This window comes from Phocoena sinus, chromosome 17, assembly GCF_008692025.1.
Source record: "Phocoena sinus isolate mPhoSin1 chromosome 17, mPhoSin1.pri, whole genome shotgun sequence".
Classification (NCBI taxonomy): domain Eukaryota; kingdom Metazoa; phylum Chordata; class Mammalia; order Artiodactyla; family Phocoenidae; genus Phocoena; species Phocoena sinus.
Genome location: NC_045779.1, coordinates 46,876,895 through 46,903,612, shown reverse-complemented (window position 1 = coordinate 46,903,612; position 26,718 = coordinate 46,876,895). Strand labels below are relative to the sequence as shown.

The following is a 26,718-nucleotide window of genomic DNA, read 5'->3' as shown; positions in this document are numbered from 1 at the left end:
TCTAGCCACGACGAGGAGAGGGCCGCGGGGCAGGGGATGGCCGCCAGAGACCCCTCCGAGCTAGAGCGGGTAAGCGAAAGCGGAGAAGGGATGACAAGGGCTAGCGGCGGAGAGTCCCGGGGCCAGGGCTACGCGGCTGCCAACGTCCGCATCCAAGCGAGCTCCGACGCGCAGCAGGGTCGGGCGCCGGTCCTTCCTCATCACGCGCCCGCCCAGGGTCCCTCAGCCGCCGCCGCCGCCCTAGGGTCCGTAGAGTGGGTGCGGTGGGCCCGCTCTCTACGCCGCTGCTGCCACCGCCTCCGCCGCTCGGTGCCGCCGACGCACCTCCTCCGCCCCTCCGCCTCCCGGGCTCCTCCCGCGGGGCCGCGTCACCTCCCGGCCGCTGAGGCCCGGGCACCGCGGACGCCCAGCGGGCGGCGGCCACCCCTCCCGAACGCGATCTGTGGACTGGGGCCGGGCGGGGAGATGTTGTGAGGCTAAGAGTGTGAGCCGGGCGGAGGCGGGGAGAGGGAGTTTCAAGGGCGGGGGTGTGGCGAATGTGAGCGTGCGAGCCGGCGTCGGGAGAGAGGAAAGAGGGAGAGCCGAGGTGGTTGGGGGCGCCCTGTGGGTCAGCTGGAGAGGCAGAAGACTAGGAGTGTGGGCACTGGCGGCGGGGCGTGTCGCGTCCGGAGAGAGGGTGTGATCGGGAGTGAGGGCTCCCAGGGTTTTGGAACGGGAGGGCGGGGGGTGGGCATGGTGTCTGGCTGCAGGTGAAAGAGTGTGAGCGCGTGGAGGGACTCTCGAGATGTCGTGGGAGGGGTCCTGGAAGGAGGGAAAGTGTAAGCGTGGCGTGGGGTCCCCATGGCAAAGAATGCTCGGAGAGCTACTGAGCCGAGGGCGTAGGAGAGCCTGGAGAAGCGGGGAGGTGAGATTGGGGAAGATAGGGTTTGTCTGGGACAGGTGTGAGGATGAGGACGAGACAAGAGGCTGCGAGTGGGAGCGCGAAAGGATTAAGGATCAACCGGAGGGTGAGGATGAGCCGCTGCTGGGCCAAGGGCTTCGGTTCTATTTGGTCCTATTTGGAGGGCCTAGTCTAGAGAGAACTGGCAGGGAAGCCAGGGTATGGGGTTAGTGTCAGAGTCCGGTTTTCCGAGCACAGGGACGGGTAAGATGAAAGAGGTTGAGAGTGGACAGAAAACCCGCTCCTGGAGGATTGCCGTGGCTGCCGCTGCCTTCCGTTATTGGTGGGGCTGGGCCCGGCCCACAACCCTCTGGGTGCGGGCGGGACAGGGAGCTGGTGGAGAGGGGTGGGGTTGAGGCCTGGGGGCGGGTTGCCAGGGATCAGCCCTTCTGCCTGCTCTCGGCAAGGACTGTGGATGACAGAGTTGGGGTGTGTGTGCGTGCGTGCGCGGGTGTGTGTCTACGTATATGTACACACCCCTACCCCCACGTTCCACGCTAGCTCTGTTTAGTACCGGGCCAGATTATGCTCTGATGAGTTGTGTTAAGCCCTTTGGGGTTTGTATTATATGTATCTTCTTGGTGTGTAGCAAACTCTCTCCTCCCTCTGTCCCCCAGGTACTACCTGACCAGCTCCCAACTTAAGAGAGCTGGGGATAGACACAGCAGCCCTATAAGTCTCTTGTGATTTCTAAGCATTAATGTCTTATGTTTCTTTTCTCCCACCCCTTGTAATTGGGAAGAGGGAAAAGTTTACTTAAGTGCTTTTATGTATGTATATTACCTACTTCAAATCAAACTCTCACACTCTAAATAATTCTGTTTTCATCTTTTTGGAGCTAGTTTGATGAGATCATATGAATCTCAATTTATGTAATTTTGTTGTAGAGTTAGAGAATTTTTATATATCTAATCCAACCTCATTATCCTATGGGAAATAGAAGACTAAGATCAGCCAGCTAGTAAATGGCAGCACTGCAACTAGAACCTAGATACTTTTACTCCTGTTTGAAACCGTAGTGGTTTTAAACGCTGGCTGCACATTAAAATTACCTGGGTCATTTTTTCAAATATCACCTGAATGTAACCCTAGAGCAAATGAATCAGGCTCTGTGGTTAGGACCCTGGTCATGGGTATATTTTGAAAATTCCCCAAGTGACTGATATATAGTAAAGGTTGGGAACTACACTATGTGCATTACAATAAAAGATAATGGAGGAGAAACTGGAAAGTGGAAAACAAAGAGAACACATCTAGAGAGACTGATTTTTCTTTTTACCTAAAATTTAAATGTTTTTAAATAACATCCACACTTTCCTTTCCACTCATATGCAATGACAGGTACCAGTAAATACATGTAGCTGTGACCTTTGCCTTGGAAACCCTCACTGCCACTGAAATACACTAAAAGCTCCTTTAAAAGAAAGGAGAATAGAACGAAAAACAAAAAGGATGGGTGGAACACTCTACCTTACTCAACTGTTTCTGAGCCAGGTTTGAAGTAATACCACCTCCACTCCCCAGCCAGCTATCAACCCAAGCAGAAACAGACTACCCTGAGGCTAAAGTAGCATACTTATTTTGAGTACATAAAATGTGAACCTAAAAGAGGTTGTCCAAATTGGTCGATTTTGTCTTCCTTTACAGTAGGGTCACACCCTGGGCCAGGGACTGTTTTCTACCAGACACAAAGCGCGCTGGGTGCCTGCAGCTGTCTCTCAGAACCCACACTGCCTCTTACCTGCCTGGAGACAGTGCTAGCATATAAAACTCAGTGTGCATGAGCTGGTATCACTGGGACACCTGACTTCTTACAGGATTGAATAAAGCAGAAGTGTGTTTCCTTTTTACATTTCTTTACTACAAACAACTACATGTGTTTTTCCTATTAAAGGGAATCCTTAGGGCTTCCCTGGTGGCACAGTGGTTGGGAGTCTGCCTGCCAATGCCGGGGGCTTGGGTTCGAGCCCTGGTCTGGGAGGATCCCACATGCCGCAGAGCAACTAGGCCCGTGAGCCACAACTACTGAGCCTGCGCGTCTGGAGCTTGTGCTCAGCAACAAGAGAGGCCGTGACGGTGAGAGGCCCGTGCGCTGCGATGAGGAGTGGCCCCTGCTTGCCACAGAAAGCCCACGCACAGAAACGAAGACCCAACACAGCCAAAAATAATTAATTTTTTAAAAAAGGGAATCCTTAGCAGTGGAAGCATCTTAAAATCATCTTCCACCGTGACGCATACACCTTTTCAAAATAAAAATTTGTCACAGTATTTATATAACATATAGATAGAATCCTATAGCATTTCAAATGGGCTACTTTTCAAAGTAGTAGGCCCAATTTAAAGTAAGATTGCTCTGCTGAGAACTGAAATACCTTCCAAAGGTCTCTCGATTTTACTACAATATGGATCTTAGAAGTGTTTTGTTTTCTCTGTTCCGGTTTAGTATTTTACCTAAAATGTTTTATCACATCTCATTATATCTTATATGGCATTATGTTTTACTTGGGCATGTCCCTCAAATATATGAACATATTTGAAGTTGAGTTGAAAGTGCATTGTTCTTATTTACCTTTAGAAGTAACTAGCCATCTTCATCTTCATCCTTCACTGAGTTCTCAAGGTCTTCTTGACAGGCCACAAACTAACTCCAAAATGTAGGCCCTTTCTTCAGTTCCTATAGAAGCATAAGTTTGTGAAGACTGTAAGCCTGTGGACTTTCATTTTTACATGTGAGTAAGGGCTAATTACTTGTAATCCACTAAATAATTTATAGGAGGCATATCTAAACTAAAATCATAAACTGAAATAATCACTAGAATTTACTGAGGACTCAGTACTCTTCTAAGAGATCTGGCTGCCTCACAATGCTTGGAATCATCTCAGTTTCTCCTAGTAGATCTCCCTGCTTCTATCCTTGTGGCTTTACAGTCTTTTTTCAACACAGCATAAAGAGAAAGCCTCCTATAACGTTAGACCACATCACTACACTGATCATAGTCCTGTGGTGGCTCCCCACTTGACTGCGTCAGAACTAAACTCATTAAATGGCCTGCAAGTCCCACATAACCTCTCTGACCTCATCTACTACTCCCTGGTAGGCTTTCCTCTAGCTGTTTCTTCTGCCCAAAACACTATTCACCAAGATATCCACTTGGCTGACTCCTCTTATCCTGCATATTTCTGCTTAGTTATCCATCCTATTTAATACTCTAGCCTGCCCCACCTGCTCCCTGGTCACTCCAGTCTCCTTTACCTTACCCTACTTTTTCTTTTCTCCATAACACTTGCCACTCTCCAACTTTACTTTTACTCTAAGTTGAATAATATCCCAGCTTATTACATTTATCATTAACCTTTAACTTCCCTCACTAGAATATAAGCACAGGGACAGAGTAGGATTTTTACTCATGTATCTCAAGCACCTAGAACAATACATGGCATATAGTAAGTATTCCAACAAATACTTGTTGAATGAATTTCTGGGGAGAGAATTTGCCATGACTGGTTTAAGTTGGGTGGGCGAAAAGGAAAAAGTGGCCTCGAAAGAGGGAAACACAGGTGCAGAGAAGTAAGATGTAAACTCTTTGTCAAGGTAAATAGAGGTTCCTTTAGGATTCAGCTACTGCCTACCTCTGTAGCCTTATCTCCAACCCAGCCTACGAACATGCACCCCTCTTCAGCCGTGACAACTGACTTGCACTTTACTAAATATGTACTTTCTCGTCTTTGGGACTTTCTATTCCCTCAACTAGGACCACTCTTTCTACTCCCTCTCCCATAACCTCCCTCTCTGTCAGTTAACTTCTTTGTCTTCTCCACCATGTGCTAATGCCTCCCTTTTTTCTTCCTTCCTCCTGTTTGCTCCAGGATCTCTTAGCACTGCACATACCCTGCTCACAGATAGCACTTGTCACACACTGTTGGAGCCATTTATTTCCCTGTCTGCCTCCTCAACTAGACCATGAATTCTTTAAGGGCAAGGAATATGACTTTCACTCCAGTTTCCCTAGGGCCTATCAAACTGTCTCATATATTACAAAGACTCGATAAATATATGCACAATTACATGAGCAGTCACAAAACAATGAGAAAAATCACTGTTACTGGAGTATGAAGAGAGGGAAGCAGGGAGTTGCAGCAAGAGATAAAGCTAGGAAAATAGGCTGTGGCAGGATTATGCTACAACCTTATATGCTCTGCTGAAGAATTTGAACTTGTCCTATAGGCATTCGGCAGGCAGTGGCGGTTTCTGTAGCCAGAGAACTGACATGATGAGCTTTGATTTTCAGGAGAATATCCTGCCTTCAATTCTTCATCCATTTCCAAAACACCTGCTAAGAGAATCGCTGAAAGGACACATGTGCAGTGGTTTAGGTTTGGAGATACAAATAGAATTTTTTACTTCCTGTCTTCAGAATTTATTTTTCTGGCTATTTTGCTCAGTAGATTATAACAGCATGATAATGAGGCCAAGGTCATGGTTTAAATCCCTGGGTGAGTCAGTCAGTGCAGTAGCCACAGCTGACTGTTAATCTTTGCCAGTTGTCAGATGACAACATGTTATTTCTTGACAAGGAACTGGGTGGAAGGATATGACTGGTTCACCAAAAATTAATCAGCATTATTGGAAAAGTAACTCAAAGTGCTTAACTGTGACTATAGGACCATACTGTAATTTTAAATAAAAATAAGATTAAATTGGTGACTAACAAAAGAGCACAGCATCAGAGAAAGAATACATTGTTTGTTCCTAGAAAAGAAGCTACAGATTAGTACAGTTTAATTATTGGTATTTGAAGCCAAGAAGTAATGAAAAATTTCAAGGATGTTAGTGTAGATAAGTTTTATTAATTACTTTTTGTGTATCTAGCAATATAGGAGGTTATTACTTAATTATTATATCATAAAACCCATAGAGCCATTTATATTAAAAAGGTCTGGGAAAATCATATTCTAATCATCTTTCACTTATAGCATTATAAAGTTATTTCTATTTTTATTCCCTCCTAGCAATCAGTGAACACATCTTTAAAGTGAAATAAGACAGTATTGGAGGTTGGGACATATAGGCATAACTGATATAAATATTTTCTTAATTATATCTTCATCTTAATTACAATGCTGACCATTTTCAGAAGTGAAAAAAAATGAATTTTATAAGATCAGAAATAAATTTAAAACCCTTATGAAAAAAATACATCTAGGCATTTAATATCAATTAAATAGCAACAGCTGTTAACATCATAAAAGATAATCAACCAGGCATTATGTGCTTCCTGATGGAAAAACTATACAACCTGTGAAGTTGTCTGGCCAAAAAAAAAAAAAAATCTATCCTGAATTTACAACATCTGCTAGATCCAACTACCAATTTACAGGAGATACTGAGAACAGAGGAACGTATTAAACTTCACCATGGTCCCCCACTAACTGGTGACCTGGAACAAGATAGTGACCTCCTGGAGCCTCAGACTTCTCACACATGACCTGGTAAGGAATGTTCCCTCATAGTGTGGTTGTGAGGACTGAACAACTGGGCTTACAGCATCATGCAGAGTAGCAGGTATACAATAAAACTCTCTTCTCAGAGCTATTCCTCCATCAAGTTCCATTTTAAGTCTCAGTTTCCATGACCACTTTGACTATTTATACTTATTTAATTTTTGTATCCGTTCCATCTCCCCAACTTCATTGTAAATTCAAGGCCAAATTTTACTATCCTCATTGTAAAAAATATTTATAACACTTAAGAGCCATCCTGTGTGTCAGATAGCATGCTAAGTGCTTCACTTACCTAATCCTAACAATGACCCACTGAGATATTAACCCCATTTTAGAAACCTAAAAAGGGAGGCTTACTTCAGACAACTAGTGAGTGGTGGAACCAGAATTCACAATGAAGTGTCTCAATTCTAGTCTCTGCTCTCTTAAACACAGTGCTTCTATCCCACTCAGGCACATTGTAGGAACACCACAGGAATCTTTGAAAATTGCAAGTAGACCCAATATATGAGATACCATACAAGCCATACAAATGTGCATGTTAATGAAAGAGCTTACTTGAACAAGACTTGTATTAATATCAAATAAAATTTTTTACATGATTAAACTGCACTATGGGATTGCAATCTGTGGAACACTCTATAGAATATTTTACAGGGCAAAACCCAACTGTTGTTTTTTTTTTTGTTTTTTTCCAACTGTTGTTTTTTTTCTTTTTTCTTTCTTTTTTTCTTGGCCGTGCGGCACGACCTGCGGGATCCTAGTTCCCCGACCAGGGAATCAAACCTGGGCCCCCAGCAGCGGAAGTGCAGAGTCCTAACAACTGGACCACCAGGGAATTCCCTAACACCCAGGTTTTTCAGCAAATATATTGCAAGGAAAAAAAATTAAAAAGAGATGGAGGGGGGAATCTATATTTTAAATGGAACTTAAAAGACATCAACAAAGTGCAAGGATTTGTGGACCTCATTTGGACCTTGATTTAAAAAAAAAAAAAGTAAAAAATCTTTTATAAGAGAACTGAAAATTTGGACAGTAACTAGGTACCTGATGATAATGGGGAATTATTGTTGCTTTCTTTGGTTAATAATGATATTGTGATGATGTTTTAAAACAGTAAAGAACCCTTAGTGATACATACTAAAATACCTATAGATGAAATTATGTGATATCTGAGTTTGCTTCAAAATAATATGGATCGGGGTGTGCATGGGGCGAAATTGGCCGTGGAAGATGATAGTAAAAAATTCTTTGTAATAAAAGTTTTTGGAAAGAAAATAAGAGTCTCTAACTTCCACTCTAGCTGCCTTTCATTAAACAAGAAAATCAACAAAGCCGACATTCATTGTCAAGCATTCATTATTTGTTGGATAGATAGTATGTTAGCTGCTTTCACATTTTTTTACCACCTTCTCACACCATCCTACAAAAAATAAGTATCATTCCATTTTATAAGTAAGAAGACAGCCTGAGAGGTTTAGTGATTCGACCAAAGGAAGAGATTCAATTTCAAGGCAAATTTTCAATCTAGGTATCCTGACTTTCTATCCAGTATTCATGCCACTATACACAATTGTTTAATATAGCTATATGTATATATTCTGTTTCCCTGACTAAAATCTGAGTATACTTTACTGTAGTGTCTGGCATGTAATAGGCATCATAAAATAGTTATACTTAACCCAACCTGCTCCCTAATAACTATAATACTTAAAATGCAAAAAAAATACTATAACAGAAACAAATGTTTTGTTAATGTTCCAGTTTGCCTGATATTATCCCAGTTTGCCTGACACTATCCCAGTTTGCCCAGGACAGTCCTTGTTTAATCTGTTGATCAGGTGTAATTATTAGTTGCAACTCCTTTCAAAGTATCCCAGTTTGCACCTCAAATTTTACAGTCATGCTATACTTAGTGTAATATGAATTAGGCTCAGATGTACAATATATAATGGGTATAGAAATTTCTATAAAATTCAAACAGTATTTCCCAGAGGAAAGGTCTATGTCATAACCATCCTGTAATTAACACTCTATATGGTAGACATTTAATAAATTTGGTTGAAATATAGTTAGTGAGTTCTCCACTACAAAAGAGTAAATTTTTAAAAAGTAAATCACTCTAATTAAATTATATTCTCCCCTAGGACAAGATTTTTACCCCAGCTGGAATCCAGAAATAGCTAAAAGGAATACCAGGAAAACAGAGCCCATCTTTTAACAAAGAATCATGGCAAAATGAATCAAACTGCCTAGGATTTGTAAGCCAAGCATAATAAATAATTGATATACAAGTCATCAACATAGGCTGAAATACAGTGCAAGAAGATAAAGTCAAAGGAGGCTTCCCAACTAGAAGAAAAGATAATGGTTTGTATTTGATAGCATGTAGGAAGTGATTGTAGAAATCTGGCCAAAATCTAATCATGTAGGAATAGCCTGCAATCCAAGATTTCCCACAATACTGTGGCTTTCAGAGACAAGGGGTGGCTTTATCCTTTTCAATGTAAACTGACTGCTGTATACTTCAGATGTCTCCCTCTACCTATGAGGATTGCTTTGGTCTTATCAAGATGGTCCCTGATCCAACTGCTTTCGTCCATGTCCTTTACTCCGCCAGACACTGTGAAATTCAAGAAACCGCATCTTAGATCTGATGAAAGGAGATGCAAAGCTTACTATCAGCTGTGTACTGATGGTACTGTATCCCTAATTACTTCACTATCTTTCTGATTAGCGTCATATAACACTAAAGAGAAGAGGAGATAGAAAAGAGTCCTGTCATTTCCCACAAGGGAAAGGTGAGGAAAAGATAAGCAGAAGAGATAGAGAATAATCCAAGTTTATTAGAGTCTTTACCTTACTTAGTCAAGGGAAATTTAGTTCATCCAAAAACCAGAGAGAGAAAAATAAGTTTATCATATTTATTGGCTGGATACTTTGTGGGGTGCCTAGTATATGCAGAGAAGAATGTCACCATGCCAATAACTTGGAGAAAGTCATTCAACTTTGGGGGCTTCAGTTTTCCTCTTGTAAAATAAAAATCCTCTATAAGGATTCTTTCTACCTTTTGAATGTAGCCATTGTATGAAATACTGCCGTTATCTAATACTCTCTTCTGAAACATATCATTCAAACAGCAAGCATGGATTGGGAACTATTGAGAACAGCATGACTATATGAAAAATAATGTCTACATCAAAAAGTTCACAGTGTAGTATGAGAGACTCACAAGTACTTAGAATCCATTTGATACATGCTGTAAGAGAGGTATCTATAAAATTCTGTAGAGTACAAAGAAGATACACCTAACTCTTATGAGAAACCATAGAAAGAAAAATTTCAAATGGGTATTGAAGATCAGGGCAAAAAAGTTTTTTAGGCAGTGGAACAAAGGTGAATACTCAGAATTACAAATTATTTTGTACAACATTGAATATGGGTTTTAAGAGATTGGAAAGGGGCAGTTGCCAGAGATGATGCCAGAAACTGAGCTAGACCAGAACCTCTATGATATGTTAAAGAGTTTGGACTTCATCCTATAACAGTGCTTCTCAAACTTGAATGTGCATAAAAATCACCTTTGTATATTTCATTAAAATACAGATTCTGATTCAGTTAGTTTGGCTGCAGACTGAGATTCTGCATTTCCAATGAGCTCCAGGCAATGCCTCCTATACTGCTGATCCATGGACCACATTTTAAGTGTGGAGTGTATTCTAAAGAATGGAAGTGATATGGTGAGATTGTTTTTAGGAAAGGTTCCTCTATAAAAAGGTAGGAAGTGAAATGGAGAGAAACAAGCATGGTAGTAAAAAGAAAAATTGAGAAGCTGTTAAGATAAAAGGTCAGATAGAACCTGAACAGTGGTAATGAAGATGGAAAGGAGGTGATATCTTTAAGATATTCTGAAGATGTAGGAAGAATAGGACTTAGTGATCAATCAGCTGGGACAGGTGAGGAAGAGAGAAGAGTCCACAAAAGAATCCAGTAAACTCATTTAATTTGGTGTTTGGGTTTTTTGGTTTTGTTTTTGTTTTGTCTGTTTGTTTTGTTTTGTTTTGTTTCGCTGCACTGCATGGCTTACGGGATCTTAATTTCCCAACCAGGGATCAAACCGGAGCCCATGGCAGTGAAAGCACCGAGTCCTAACCACTGGACTGCCAGGGAATTTCTATCACTTAATTTGATTTAAATGAATAAAATCTCATTAAATCAATGTTGAACTTCATCCCAAAGATAAGAAAAGACTGTAAAAGTACACTTGTTTGGGGAATTCCCTGGCAGTCCAGTGGTTAGGACTCTGTGCTTTCATTGCAGGGGGCATGGGTTTGACCCCTGGTCAGGGAACTAAGATCCCACAAGCCATGCAGCACAGCCAAAAAAACTACACTTGTTTGGCTACAACAATCTGCCATTTTTTTCTATTTAACTCTGTAATAGTCTAAGGTTGATCTAGAGCTGTGTTGTCTGATATGGTAGCCACACTAGCCACAGGTGGCTAGTAAATTTAAATTTATATTAATTTATTACTAAATTACTTAAAATTAAGTAACATTAAAAATTCAATTCTTGGGGACTTCCCTGGCAGTCCAGTGGTTAAGACTCCATGCTCCCAATGCAGAGGGCATGGGTTCAATCCCTGGTTGGGGAACTAAGATCCTGCATGCCACAACCAAAAAAGAAAAAATAAGCTCTTCATATGATCCAGCGATCCCACTCCTGGGCATATATCTGGAGAAAACTAAAATTCGAAAAGATATATGCACCCCAATGTTCATTGCAGCACTGTTTACAACAGCCGAGACATGGAAGCAACCTAAATGTCCATCAACAGATGAATGGATAAAGAATATGTGGTATATATACAGAATGCAATATTATTTGGCCATAAAAAAAGAATGAAATAATGCCATCTGCAGCAACATGGATGGACCTAGAGATTATCATACTAAGTGAAGTAAGTCAAAGAAAGACAAATATCATATCTGCTTACACGTGGAATCTAAAAAGAATAATACAAATTAACTTATTTATAAAACAGAAACAGACATACTAACATTGAAAACAAACTTATGGTTACCAGAGGGGAAAGGGGGGAAGGGATAAATTAGGAGTTTAGGATTAAAATATGCACACTACTATATATAAAATAGCTAACCAACAAGGACCTACTATAGCACAGGGAACTATACTCAATATCTTGTAATAACCTATAATGAAAAAGAATCAAAAAAAGAATATATCTATCTGTATATATATATATATATATATATATGTATATATGTATATATATACATATATATATATATATATATGAAACGGAATCACTTTGCTGTACACCTGAAACTAACACGTTGTAAATCAACTATATTTCAATACAAATTTTTTAAAAATTCAATTCTTCAGTTACACTAGTCACATTTCAAGTGCTCAATAACTGTATGTGGCTAATGGCTACCATTTTGCACAGCATCAATATAGAACATTTTCATCTCAGAAGAAATTTCTATTGGACAGCACTAATAGAGGCTCATCTAGGCATCTGTATTGCAAGGAGTCAACATTAGGAAAAACATTCCATTATATTTATTCTTTGTTTATTTGCAAGACAGTTTAGTATTTTTTTTTTTAAGTGTGACAATGAATTAAGAAACGGGAACAGGACTTCCCTAGTGGCACAGTGGTTAAGAATCCGCCTGCCAATACAAGGGACACAGGTTTGATCCCTGGTCCGGGAAGATCCCACATGCCACAGAGCAACAAAGCCCCTATGCCATAACTACTGAGCCTGTGCTCTAGAGCCCGCAAGCCACAACTACTGAGCCCATCTGCCACAACTACTGAAGCCCACGCACCTAGAGAAGAGAAGCCACCGCAATGAGAAGCCCGCACACCACAACAGAGTAGCCCCTGCTAGCCGCAACTAGAGAAAGACTGCGTGCAGCAACGAAGACCCAACACAGGCAAAAATAAAATATTAATTAACTAATTTTTTAAAAAAAAGAAATTCAAATTGAAAAAAATAATAAAAATGGGCAGAAGATCTGAAAAGACATTAAAAAAGAAAGAAAGAAAGAAAGAAACAGGAATGTTTGAAGGTGAGGAGATCTTGGCAGACTCAACAACACTGTTTTCTTTTGAGAAACAACACCAAGGTTTGAAAATCCCAGAAGACGTCTCAAGATCATAACACCCTTGAGAAAATGAGCTCATTTTTAAGTAAGTCTGTGAGACTGATAAAAGATACATTATTCCCCATATGTAAGCAATAAGTAAGTAAGGTTCAATTTTAAAGCCTTGTGCAATTGTCATGAGTAGTTTAGTCAAGAATAAAAAACTGAGTATAGAGGTTTAAAGAAAGAGTCTATTCCAGGACCTTTCCCCGTAACAACAGTAAGCTTACCAACAGAGAAAGAATGCTTTACCTCATGGGATGTTTTCAGTGATGTATATAGAAAAATTCAACACAAACTGACAAATAAGGAAAGTTATTGGCTCATTTAACTAGAAAATCCAGAAGTGGATAAGGTTTCAGAATTGATTGGTCTAGAAGTCTAGCTATGTTTTATCAAGGACTCAGTTTCATTCTAAATCTGTACATGGTGTTGACTTTATTTTAACATGATTACTTTCACTGACATAATATGGCTGACAAAAATAATCAGGGCCTCTTCATACCTAAGCTAGTCTGCTCCCATATCCCTTCAACAGAAGTTCTAAACTGTGCACTGATTAGAGCACTTCTCATTCATCCCTGGGGCCAGGGCAGTCCATGCTCTGCTAACTTAGCTGTGACTAACCTGAATCCATCATCGTAGCAAGAGGCTTGGCCTACCCAAACCATGTGGTTGCCACATAAAAGGGGAAGACTGAAATAGAGGTTGGGGAAATAACCATAATATTTACAATGTCAGCAGAAAAAGAAGACAATTTTTTAGTTCTCATTTATATCAACTTATTTCTTAAAATCCTTACATTCCAAGCCATTTTTTCTTGATAAGAAAAAACACTGTGAAATGTGAAAATGAGCAAATGATGTTTCAGATTCACAGATAAAAATCACATTAGAGAACACATAAGGAAGAAAATGGTGGCATGAAGGTAAATTTTACTTTTTACTGCAGCCACAAAAAGTGAGGGAACTAGGTTCAAAAAGAATTGATGGGGCTTCCCTGGTGGCGCGGTGGTTGAGAGTCTGCCTGCCGATGCAGGGGACGCGGGTTCGTGCCCCGGTCCGGGAAGATCCCACATGCCGCGGAGCGGCTGGGCCCGTGAGCCATGGCCACTGAGCCAGCGTGTCCGGAGCCTGTGCTCCGCAACAGGAGAGGCCACAACAGTGAGAGGCCCGCGTACCGCAAAAAAAAAAAAAAAAAGAATTGATGGTATAAGGATAATTGGGATATATTCAGATTTTACTCTAAAACTATAGATGAGAATCTTTCATAAAATGCAAGCAGTACCAAAAGTAAAGTGGAAGGACTTTGGCCACCCTACTGTTAAAATATACACACATAGGAATTAATTACCTTATAAATAGTTTCTAATATACAAATACGTATTGAATTGATGACCATGATAAGGTACAACCTTAAGCAAGTTATTGCTTACCTTTCTCCACTATTGATTGGAAGATTTTTACTCAAATCCAGTAGAAACATTTCAAAAGTTTTTTCAAAATAACTGAAAGTTTATTCCCCTAATGTTTTATCAAGTAACTAAAAGGACCCTAGGTGGATGCAGGAGATTAAAAAAAATAATAATAGTAATAATAATGCCCACACTTTGTTTTACTCTCACTTGATGTTTAATGACAAAATTTTGGGTTCAACATCTACCTCAATGAAACTAATATCTAAAACTGTCTCTCATTTCACTTCTTCATTCTCAGCTGTCTATGAAGTATTTATACTTGAGGATTCCACTACCACCTCAAACTTAATATGCCTAAAACAGAATTTATCCACTATCCCTTCCCCAGCAACAACAAAAAGTTCCTTTTCCAACTTCTATTTTTCTGTCATTGGAATCATTATTCCCACTCCCACCCCCCAGCCCCAAATCTTCTGTGGCAGGAATGTCGAAAACATCTGTAATTACTCCTTATGTTTTTTCTTATATGTAATCAGCCCCTGCATACTATCAATTATTTCTTTATTATATCTCAGAGATACCCCATAAACTATTCTCATTGCCACCACTCTAACCTAGGTTATTATCACATCCCACTCAAATAATTGCAATATCCTAATCGGAAAAAGATCACTGGACTTGGACTCTGTATACCACCAATTAGTTATGTCCTTTTAGGTATCACAATCTTTGAGCCCCAAACTCCTCTATAAAATGAATAGGGCTAGGACTTCCCTGGCGGTCCAGTGGTTAAGACTCTGCTCTTCCAATGCAGTGGGCACAGGTTCCATCCCTGGTCCGGGAAATAAGATCCTGCATGGCATGTGTGTGGTACGGCCAAAAATTAAAAAGATAAAATGGACAGGACAAGGTTGTCACTATGTTCTCTTCAGTTCTAAAATTTTGTGCCAGAACTATTTCCCCTTGCTTCAGTCTCTTCTACTTTTCCCCTCCAAATCATTCAGTACACTGCTATCAGATCAACCTTTAAAAACACCCCTTTTACTATGACATGTAGGAGGCAAAGTAAAGCAACAGTTCAGAGTGCCAGCTCTAAAGTCAGAATGCAAGGATTCTAACCTCAGCTCTGCCACTTATCAACCATGTTACAAAGCATGTTCCTCATCTGTTGAACAGGGAAACAGATAGCACCTCATTAAAGAGCTCAAAATTAAATGAGGTAATACGTATATATGCCTGGCACATTGTTAAGTGCTCAATAAATGTTTATTATTCTTACATTACCCAATCAAAATCCAACAACTCATCCTGCCTACAAAACAAGTCCAAAATCTGTAGCCAGAGTTTTAACTTTTTCTGCATCTGCCTCTGAACCACTTTTTTTACACTTGTCTTTACTTTTACATTCTATAGACCCTCCCTCCCAAACATGTTGGTCTACTCTTTATCTTCAAGGGCTTTCTGACTTATTTGCATCTCTTCAATGCCACTTATGCCTGGAACACGTCAGCCTCTTTTGTCTACTTATTTGAAATCAAAAGGCTTTCAGCTACATGTAAAACAAACGGACAAGCAAAAACCTTAAACTAGGTTAAACAATAAGGAAATGTTTGGCCTGGTGGCAAGGCAGGTTTTATTTTATTTTTTTAATATTTATTTATTTGACTGTGCTGGGTCTTAGTTGCAGCACGCAGGATCTTCATTGCAGCATGCTGCAGCATGCGGGATCTTTAGTTGCAGCATGCAGGATCTAGTTCCCTGACCAGGGACCAAACCCAGGCCCCCTGCATTGGGATCATGGAGCCTTAACCACTGGGCCACCAGGGAAGTCCCAAGGCAGGTTTTAGATCGGCTGGATCCAGTGGCTCCACCTCTGTTTCTCTGCAGTTCTCTTGGCAGTGCCCTTGTCTGTATGTTTCCTTGACCCTCTGGCTGACTTACTACCTGGAAAACAATGGTTCCAGGCTTCATATTCATGCACCCTGTTGTTTGAGGAAGAAAGAAATTCTTCCCAGTATTCCAAATAAGAGTCCTGAAATTCACCTTGTTTGGGTCATAGTCTCCTCTTCCCATCCCCCACCCTCAGCCCCAACCAAACAATGATGTGACCAGGGGAAATGGAATGTGCCAGTGATTATATTAAACCAACCACAAATCCCCCTGAAACTTGAGGTGGGATCAGGTTCCCTCCAAATACTTGAGCTTATGGTAGAAGATATTATCCAAGCTAAAGTATGAATGCTGTTAATGGTGAGAAAGCAAATAATGAATATTGGTTATGGAGCCAAGAATGTCCACTCCACCATCCCTAAGGCCCAATTAAAGACTATCCCTTTGACGATGTTAGTTTCTATAAACACTGCTTTTACTTGCTTTATACTATGTATATGTCTTGCCTCTCTCAGTAGATTGTAAATTCCTGAAGTCAGGGACACTATATTCCTACTCAGCACTAAGCACATATAGAGAGCACTCCCTGAGGGATAAAATAGTTGAATGTTGGATTCAGTGCTATGTATTTGGAAAGTGGAACTAGGTGGTTGAAAGAAGTGGGGTGGGTAGAAAAGAGTATCACAACTCTTAGAACAGTTCTGGGGGAGAGGAACAACCTAGGTAATGGATCACTGGGTAAAATAACTCAGGAAGTGTTGCTCCCCAGAATAGGATTAGGGGAGTGATAGGAATCCCATTTCTACTTTCAGATTTGAGGCCAATATGATTTTCTAATAGCTCTGTTTGATGATTATATTTACGCCTCCACAAGTGGCTTTCGTAGCCTTGATAATCTCAATTCAAGTTTCTTATTTCCTTTGGATCTCGCAAAGTGTTTCTCCTCACGTGGTATCAGGGAAAACATATTCTGTTCATTTACTTCATAACTGCTCCCTTGACCACTCTATTGCTCCCCTAAGCATTAGAACCCAAGATGCTCTTGCAAACAGGACTAATTATTGACAGTCTTCATCTTTTGCAAATGGAAGTGATGACAGACCCACTGCTTTGTATAAAAATATTTGGCTATTTCTATACAAAATATTTTATTAATGGAAACCACACAGTATGTTATATTGAAATGTTATGACTTGAAATTTGTGTATCTAATGTCTCTAATAATAAAGGCTTCACAGTACAACTGTTGCTTGTAGATTTGCAGCTGGCTGGCATTTTAACTTTTAATTTACATTTTTAATTTAAATATGACTGATCTGAAATAATTAGAAAAATTCTCCTTGAATCATTGCATTTCAAAAGAAGAAAGCAAATCCAGCTGTCTAATTGTGAGGCAACCTTTTATTTAGAAATTGAGCTCATTAGCACATCATTAATGCTTTCTTTCTCTCTATTAAATATTCTCCTAATAATGCTAAATCAAATGAAGCCTCTTTATATAAAGTCAGATTCACCAGAACAACATAGCAAAGTATAGAGGTGAGAATTATTAACATGTTATGAAAAAAAAAACTCATTTCTAAAAACAATTTCAATAAACAATAAGTATGCAAATAACTACTGCAGTTTCTCTTTCTCAAACCTTAAAAAATGCATTTTTAGGTAATGGTTCCAATAATTGTTCTGTCTTCCCCACTGAAATTTGAACTCCTGAAGGTATGTGTAATGCCTTATTCTTATTATTCACTTGTCCTCTAGCATAGTGCTTTCTATACCACTGAATATTTATTAAATCTAATTAAAAATCAATAAGCCCTGCTAATAAACCAGCAATTAATAGGAAATATTTTGACTCTAAAATCCTGACACTTGAAAGAAAAACATCTAAGCATAGGAATGTGATTTTCCTCATTTAAAATGCTGAGGTTTTATTTTTTTCCTTTTGCTTTTAGCCTTTATTGTTAACCTAAGTATTGAAAAAAATTAAATATATCTGGTTAATGATAAAACATCACTTCACATTTTCAAATCCTAGATCATCTTCATTTTAGTTTTAATTTACCTTTTAATTTAATTTTACTTTTTTAGAAAAAGAAGAAAAATGACTAAACTCTTTTTTTTTTTTTTTTTTTTATGGTACGCGGGCCTCTCACTGTTGTGGCCTCTCCCATTGCAGAGCACAGGCTCCAGATGCGCAGGCTCAGCGGCCATGGCTCACAGGCCCAGCCGCTCCGCTGCATGTGGGATCTTCCCGGACCGGGCACAAACCCGTGTCCCCTGCATCGGCAGGCGGACTCAACCACTGCGCCACCAGGGAAGCCCCCTAAACTCTTTTTTAATGCTGAGTGTAGGAGGTCATAATTTTCTGCTACAGGATTGCTGATGTTTTTTCCTTCTTCATTCCCATGTGTTTCTGTGAAAGGACTATTCTTTTGTCACTGTGTATGTGTTATAGGGATATGATTTAAGTCACTTTGTGATGATGATGATGATGATGATGATGATGATGATGATGATGACCCTTCAGATCACTTCCTCACAGAATGCTCAAGAAGTTGGCAAATCTGTTAACCTCAGCCAGAAAGGTTTAGATATTGTGTGAATTCCAATAATTCCGATAATCCACTATGGATAAGGTATATACCTCAGGCTAGAAACCTGAACTGCATAAGAAGACCCCAATTAATCTGAGACATTTAAGCCAGTCTCCTAAACCTTAGTCCAAGAATGAGTCAGTATGTGATGAAAACACCTCTCGTGTGATGGTACTGAGATGCTTTGTCATATAGAGGCAGGGAGATGAAAGGCAAGGAAACCGTGCTTGCAAAATTGATCTAATCCTTTAAGGTTTCTGTATGGTTATAATTATTTCATAATCAAAAACACATCTTTTGGGCTTCCCTGGTGGCACAGTGGTTGAGAATCTGCCTGCCGATGCAGGGGACACGGGTTCGAGCCCTGGTCTGGGAAGATCCCACATGCCACAGAGCAACTAGGCCCGTGAGCCACAACTACTGAGCCTGCGCGTCTGGAGCCTGTGCTCTGCAACAAGAGAGGCCGCAACAGTGAGAGGCCCGTGCACCGCGATGAAGAGTGGCCCCCGCTTGCTGCAACTAGAGAAAGCCCTCGCACAGAAACGAAGACCCAACACAGACAAAAAATAAATTAAAAAAAAAAAACATCTTTTATGCTTGAGGTGGGGTTTTTTTTTTTTGCTATTTCCTTTAATTTTTTGTTCTATCTTAATATTTAGTGAAGTTTTCAAAATGACCACTTATTTATTCTGTCCTAAGGAGAACCAAGGAAGGAAATATTGTTCACATTTGGACCAGAGTTTGGTACCCAGCATAATTCAAATTGGGACAGCACAAATCTTCCCAAGGGAAGATGAAAATGGAGATGAAATAATTAGGGTCATTTGCTTGGCTTCTCCTCCTAGAGATTTTCCTTCCAGAATTTTCACTGAAAGAACTTCAGAAGGTTTTGTGTTTCAGCTTTTACAAGAAAAGGGTTGTGACACAGCATTGTGACACATCATATTTTTACAAAGTTTATAAGATCATTCTTAAGCATGAGTTAAGCACTCTTAACTCATGTAATTTCCCAAAGAGAAGGAGGTAGAAAAATAGTGAGGAAAATCTCAGCAAAACAAGACTAAAGACATGGGAACATCTTTGCCTAGTGCCATCACCATCAATTTAATTATACAGCCCCATGGTGCCTGATGATTACCTTCTACAGCACTTGATGCTGTGCTAGGCTGGTACAAAGATAAGTCCCTAATGGCTTCAAATATGTAGTAATAATTGGGAGTATGAGATTTAATAGAGTTGAAATAATATTGAGAGATAGTAAAAGAAGATATAAAATTCAGTTAGAGGAAAGTTTAGAGGAGTTAAAATAAAAGAGAAATAGCATTGAAATCAGGGGGAATTGTGGGTTGGGTCTTTACAAATATAACTGAGAAAAAAATGGCAGAAGAAATGGCTGGGGAAAAAAAATCTTTACATATATTCCTGAATTTGAAGGGAAGAAATTATACCCAGGAGGTACATAAAGGATGGAGAAATATGGTCCTCATTAGCTTCAATAAACCAATTAACATTTTAATCAATTTTTCTAGGCTTGTAGACTAGAGCCTAGAGCATTTTAATCAATTTTTCTAGGCTTGTAGACTAGAAGAAATGAGAACTACCTTTGACTCCTCCACTGAGTCCCCTATATCTATACTGTCACTAAATTCTTTCTACTTTAACCATTTTCTCTACTCTTACTTTTTTCTTTCCTTCTCAACTGCCACTTCACCAGACTTCAATCTGTCTTGTATTAAGGCCAGCAGATTAATATTCCTAATAATTATTTCCATCATGTCACAATTCATCCTCTCAAGAATCTACATTGCCTAGAGTATCAAGGCCAAGCTTCTCTTTCGGAGAAATAAGAGCCCTCCACCATCCAAATTCACCCTCCTTGTATAAATTTTAATTTCTAATACCGCCTAAAACATATACTCATTTCAGACAGGGACATCTATCTAAGCACTTCTCCCACAATGCCAAGCCCATTCTTGCTTTACTGACTGTGCAAGTGCCAGTGTATTGCTGAAAGGACCTTGCTGCTGCCCTGTTCACTAAATTGTCTCATTTTCAAAGTTCAGTTCAAGTCCCACTGCCAGAAAGAGGCCTTTTTCAGTTACTCTGGCTGTAACAACACGGACGCGTCCTATTTCTGAAATCATTCTCTCCTTAGTTAGGGCAAGTAAGAAATATTTCTTTCTTTAAAGCTTTACTAGGAAGGTTATAAGCTACTTGGGGCCATGTTTTTAACTCCCTTTTTCTCCAGTGTTGTATAAAATGAGTTGGGCCTTTGTTTATTCTTAATGCTTTGACTCACAGAAAAACTGAAATTTAAATTTGAAGATCATGATTTAGGAAAAATTTTTAGGAATTTGTACAAATTTAGAAATGTATACAGTATTGGTGTGGTATAAGTTTTTACTATTTATATTAAGTAGCTTCTTAAAAATAAACTATACTCATGGCAAAAGAAAATTCAAAAGTTTTCCTCTTTATCCCCAGTCACACTATCCCCAGTTCCACTCTACAGAGGTAGCCAGTATTAACGGATTCTGCCAAAATCATTCAGAATATGTCTATGCATATGCATGTACTTAAGGCAAATGAGATCATAATTTACATACTGTTCTACCAATTTGCATTTTTAATTAAAAATATACTTTGGAACCCTTTCCATATTAGTACTGTATGATTCCATCATCCTTAATATTTTGCATAGTTTTCCATTTATAGCAGAGCTCCATAATTTATTGAACCAACCCTCTATTGATGAGCATTAAAGTTATTTCCAGTTTTCTTGCTATTACAAACAAAGCTACAATTAACATTTTTTTGCACATTTTTGTGTACTCATGCAAGGGTATGTAGAAAAGAAATTCCTAGGTCAAATGGTAGATGTATGTTACTTTTTTTTTTTTCCTTGGCTGCACCTCTCAGCTTGCAGGATCTCAGTTCCCTGACCAGGGATCAAACCCAGGCCCCGGGAAGTAAAAGCACCAAGTCCTAACCACTGGACGGCCATGGAATTCCCTGTTACATTTTTAAATAATTGCCAATGCTGTCTTCTAACAAAGGTTGCACAAACTTATTCTCCCACCAACTGTGCAGGAATGCTTGTTTCCCTACACCCTCAGCAGCACTGGGTACTACAACTCTCTTTAATCTTTTTCAGTCTAATAGATGAAAAATAATACCTTCCTGCTATTTTAATACTTATTTCTTTAATTATGAATGACACACGTTTATTGGCCATTTGTGGAGAGTTACTGCAAAATGTCTTTGCTTCTCCTTTTTTGTCTTTTTCTTACTGATTTCTAAACTTACTTGCACATGAGGAAAATTGGTCTTTTGTTGTCTTATGTGTTGAGAACATATTTTCCAGTTTGCCTTTTTTCTTTTGAATATTTTTACGGTGCATTTTTCTCATATTGCTGTTTCAATTTTTTATGTTGTCAACTTTATTATCATTCTTTTGCTATGTAGTCTGTACTTTGTACCATACTAAAGGCCCTCTCATTTCTAAAAGTATTTTCAAAAATGTATCCATTTTCTCATTGGCATTATCGTGGTTTCATTTCTTTCTTTTTTCTTTCAATAAATTTATTTTATTTATTTATTTTTGGCTGCGTTGGGTCTTCGTTGCTGTGCACAGGCTTTCTCTAGTTGTGGTGAGCAGGGGCTACTCTTCATTGCGGTGCACGAGCTTCTCATTATGGTGGCTTCTCTTGTTGCAGAGCACGGGCTCTAGGCACGCAGGCTTCAGTAGCTGTGGCACGCGGGCTCGGTAGTTGTGGTTCGCGGGCTCTAGAGCACAGGCTTAGTAGTTGCGGCACACGGGCTTAGTTGCTCCTCGGCGTGTGGGATCTTCCCGGACCAGGGCTCGAACCCATGTCCCCTGCATTGGCAGGCGGATTCTTAACCACTGCACCACCAGGGAAGCCCTGCTTGGTCTTTTGAGATATATACACATATTTTTATATTATATACAACCTACATAATATATATAGAATAATATATGCCTTATATTATGTATTGATATTTATATCATGTTATTATATAAATACAATACATATGTATTATAAATATTTCTTCATAAATAAATTAGGAGAAATTGATCTCTTAGGATCCCAAATAAGGTGAAATGAGGTTGTCATTGGTTGCTAGTATATGCCAACAATTTCTACCCTAGGCAAAGTAATAAAAGGCAGGGGGTGGTAATTCCCTGGCAGTCCAGTGGTTAGGACTCAGCGCTTTCACTGCTGTGGAACTAAGATCCCACAAGCCGAGTGGCGAGCCCAAAAAAAAAAAAGCAGAGGAGGACAACATCCCAGCACCTCCCATCTGATTATCTCCACAGGCTTGGCTGTGGATGAAAGAAGATACCTCTATCCATTCCATAGCCAAGAAAGCCCTCCCAAATGGATCCAGAACAAATCAAGAATCTCACCTTTAGTGAAAGGTTGAAAGCATTATAGGTAAAAGAATCAAAATGCAATTTAATGGAGAGAGATGGGAGGCATCCTTAATTTGGGAGGACCCCAAAATAACTTCATAAAAAATGCCTACTTTGTATTTTAAATTATATATTTAATCTTTTGTTTCCTTTATAAAATATGTCAGTAGCCAGTAATATGGGAAGAGTGTTAAATCTAGTACCAATGTAAGAGGAACATAAGAGCCTGGATTCTGGAGCCAAACTGGGTTCAAATTCCAGCTCTACCACTTAACGACTGTATGGTCTTGGGAACCTCTTCTATAAAATGGACAGAATAATAGCACTCACCGCATAAGGCTCTTCTGTGGAATATGTAAATTAACATATATGCACTTAGAAAAGTACTTGGCACAGAGTAAAGATTATACAAAACCTCTTGCTGTTATAAATGCCTTGGCATCATTTGGGAAGTGGGATGTGGTATTCTGTGTTAGCTTGCTGTCAGTTAAGACAGATTGGAATTCTATCAAATTTTAAAAACTCCCAGCAAAAGATTTATGACCCTTTCTCTTTTCCTAAAATTTTTCTGGTATCCAGTCACCTGCTATATTGCAGTTAGGTCTTGGAGGTAAATGAAGAGGGATACAAAGATTCTCCAGCAAAGACCCTCTTCTTAGGAAGAGAAAGCAAGAGAGCAAGGGTGTCATATCAGGTACGGTCTTATACATTGATGCTATTCCTGCCTCACTGCAATTGCTCCTTGTGCCACAAGCCATCAGAGGGTAACCAGTAACAGTAGTAGTAGTGGTAGTAGTAGGCATAACATCTGAGTGTGTGCCAGGCAATGGGCTAAGTGCTTTAAATACTTAATTTAATTCTCACAAGAACAAGAACGCTATGATGTAGGTACTGTTACTGAGAGGGGATACTGCATGATGATTTTGACGGTGGGCTTTAGAGGTAGATTTGCCTGGGATTGTATCCTGGCCCCATCATTAGCTGGCTGTGTCATCTTGGGCAAATTACCTAACCTCTCTCACCCAGAGAATGAGGATAATGATAGTACTTATCTTATAGGGCTTTTGGGTGAGCATTTCATGAGTTAATACATATAATGTCCTCAGGTTTGGACTGGTTTAGAATGTGGGCTGTGAAAACAGGCTGCTTGGGTTTACATCTCAGCTCCATTACTTAGGAGCTAAGTGGCCCTGGGCAAGTTACCTAACTTATCAGTGCCTCAGATTCCTCCTCTGTAAAGTGAATGTGGCCAGAAGAGTACCTACCTCATAGAGGTTTTATGAGGATTAAATTGGTTATATCTGTAAAGTGCTTAGAGAAGGGTCTGGCAATATAAACTTCTCCCCCCTTCTCTCTCACCTCCTGGGACTCCAGCTACATGTGTTAAACCTATTCACTGTGTCCCATTTATCTTCCCCTCTCTTTTCTGTCTTTTTTATCCCTTTTGGAGCTTAAGTCAGAATACTTTTTTCTGACCCTTCTTGCAGTTTGTTAAATCAAAAATAAATATTTACGTATACTTTGTTGTCTAAATAAAGAATTCTATGCACTCTCAAAATAAAAAAATAAGTGAGTAGACACTGTACATAGCATATATTTGATGCATGTTTGTTATGCTTATTAACCCCTATATAACATGAGAGGAAACTGAGACTTGGGGAGGTCAAAATAACTTTTCAAGGTTACACAGCTAGCAGGTGATGCAACCAGCATTTAGACTCAGAGTCCAGAGCCTTAATTACTTTGATTATCATACTATGCTGTATTGCCAGAAAACTAGTAGGACATTGCAGATTTTTGGTGATTTACCTTGTTCTTGAGGGTGGATACTGGCTTTGTTATCTAGTATGTGTGTATATTTTAAGGGCTTTGTTGGGGGTTTGTCATTTCAACCTAATCCACCCTACCTACATCATCCCTAATTTTGCTCAAAATACCTAACTCCCAATTAGAAAGCCTAATTCTCATCTATCATTCTGCATATGCAATCAGTGGGAACTCCCCACCCAGAAGAGAAGAGCAGTAAAACTAACAATTCTCAGGCAAGCAGCCTGTGATTCCAGAATTAACCTCATGCTGCTGCCATCAGGAGCCCTTGGGCTGAGATGTGGCTCTGGCAAAGGAAATGAATGAATCACCATTAGTTTTTTTTGTTAGTCTTTAGCTATTTGGAGCAGTACCACTTTAAATAATTAATGAAATTTGAAAAAAAAGAATTAGTGATTTCTTTCTTTGCTGATAAAGCCAGGATGTATCAATATTAACTAGCTGTGAAAGAAGAGAGGAAGAACCTTCAAATGATTTTCTAGGAACAGTTCTGCTTAACTAAAAGGCTCAGATAGCAGGAAACCAGATATAAAACTGGAATGGCAGACTATAAAGTATAATTATTATTTTGTTCAACCATCCACTTGCCATCAAATATACAAAACATTATTCTTTTTACAGTGAGTTCAATGATTTCATTCTGTCTCTCCAACCATTAGCTTTTTTTTCCAGTTTGTTCTTCCCCTAAAATATCATCTATTCTAGGGCTTCCCTGGTGGTGCAGTGGCTGGGAATCCACCTGCCAATGCAGGGGACACAGGTTCAAGCCCTGGTCCCAGAAGATCCCACATGCCGCGGAGCTACTGAGCCTGCAAGCCGCAACTACTGAGACCGCGAGCCACCGCTACTGACCCCGTGAGCCACAGATACTGAGGCCCATGCACCTAGAGCCCGTGCTCTGCAACAAGAGAAGCCACCGCGATGAGAAGCCCACGCACTGCAACGAAGAGTAGCCCCCGCTTGCCATGGCTGGAGAGGGCCCACGTGCAGCAACGGGGACCAAACATAGCCAAAAATGAATAAATAAAATAAAGTTTAAAAAAATATCTATTCTATCAGTTCTGATGACCACATCTATAGGTGACACCTGAATTTTCATGTCTTATGTCTCACATTTGTAACTACTTCTTAGAAATATCTGCATGCTTATCTTGCCATCAGCCCAAATCAAATATATTTAAAAGTAAACATAATTCCACTTCTATCTAGGATGGAGAGAGCTGAAAAGAATATTGTTTCCACCTTAATAAAAAGAAAAAGCAGGTCAATCAACATAATCATACCTTTTCTTAAGCCCATCAAACAGCTGATATCACAGGGCAAAAAAAGTACATTGAAATCCAAAGAAAGACAGAAACTTCCAAGGAGAGAGAGGTCAAGAACACAGGCTCACTCGTGGCAGAGCACAAAAGGGAGAAACTCCAGGTGCAGCACAAGCAGGTAAGAAGGCTACAACTAATTTTTTAATGAATTGTTAAAGGCTGAGTGTGGGCTAGTGAGAGAGTTTAGAAACCCTGGGAGCTGCAGACACAAGGGGGAGATCACACCCACCTGCAGGTTCTTCTCCATGAATATCCACTGACTGTATCAATATATGCGTAATGGAGAGTACATGGTGTCTGAACAGGGCCATTCTATAGGGACAGGAAACATTTACAGATGAACATCAGTGAAACCATGGTGGGGGAAAAAAGTCATAGAGGACTACAAACAGCCTGAATAGCATGCACACACATGTGTTTATGTTTGGGAAGGAAATTGGAGGAGGCAGGAGGGGTACAGGAGTTCTCAATTTGCCTTGGAGATGAAAGGTTTTAGGTATCAACTATAGTGTGGCTTTTTCCCAACAATTTCCTATCATGAGGCTTGGCAGTTATTAGTACCATTATGGGAAGATGTAGAGGAAGCAGTGTGAAATCAAGACTGAGAAACGGGGG

At 39.7% G+C, this 26,718-nt stretch overlaps 1 protein-coding gene across 1 annotated transcript in view; it reads right to left on the bottom strand.

The window, feature by feature from the left end:
• Window positions 1-5,126: 5,126 nt before the first annotated feature.
• The window catches only part of DCAF13 (DDB1 and CUL4 associated factor 13), an 86,102-nt gene continuing 64,510 nt past the window's right edge, over window positions 5,127-26,718 (bottom strand). The window contains exons 15-16 of the transcript XR_004346399.1: window positions 26,333-26,415; window positions 5,127-5,286 (exon numbers count right to left, since the gene is read on the bottom strand). The gene's annotated coding sequence lies outside the window, so the exon portion shown is untranslated. The remainder of the gene's footprint in view (window positions 5,287-26,332; window positions 26,416-26,718) is intronic.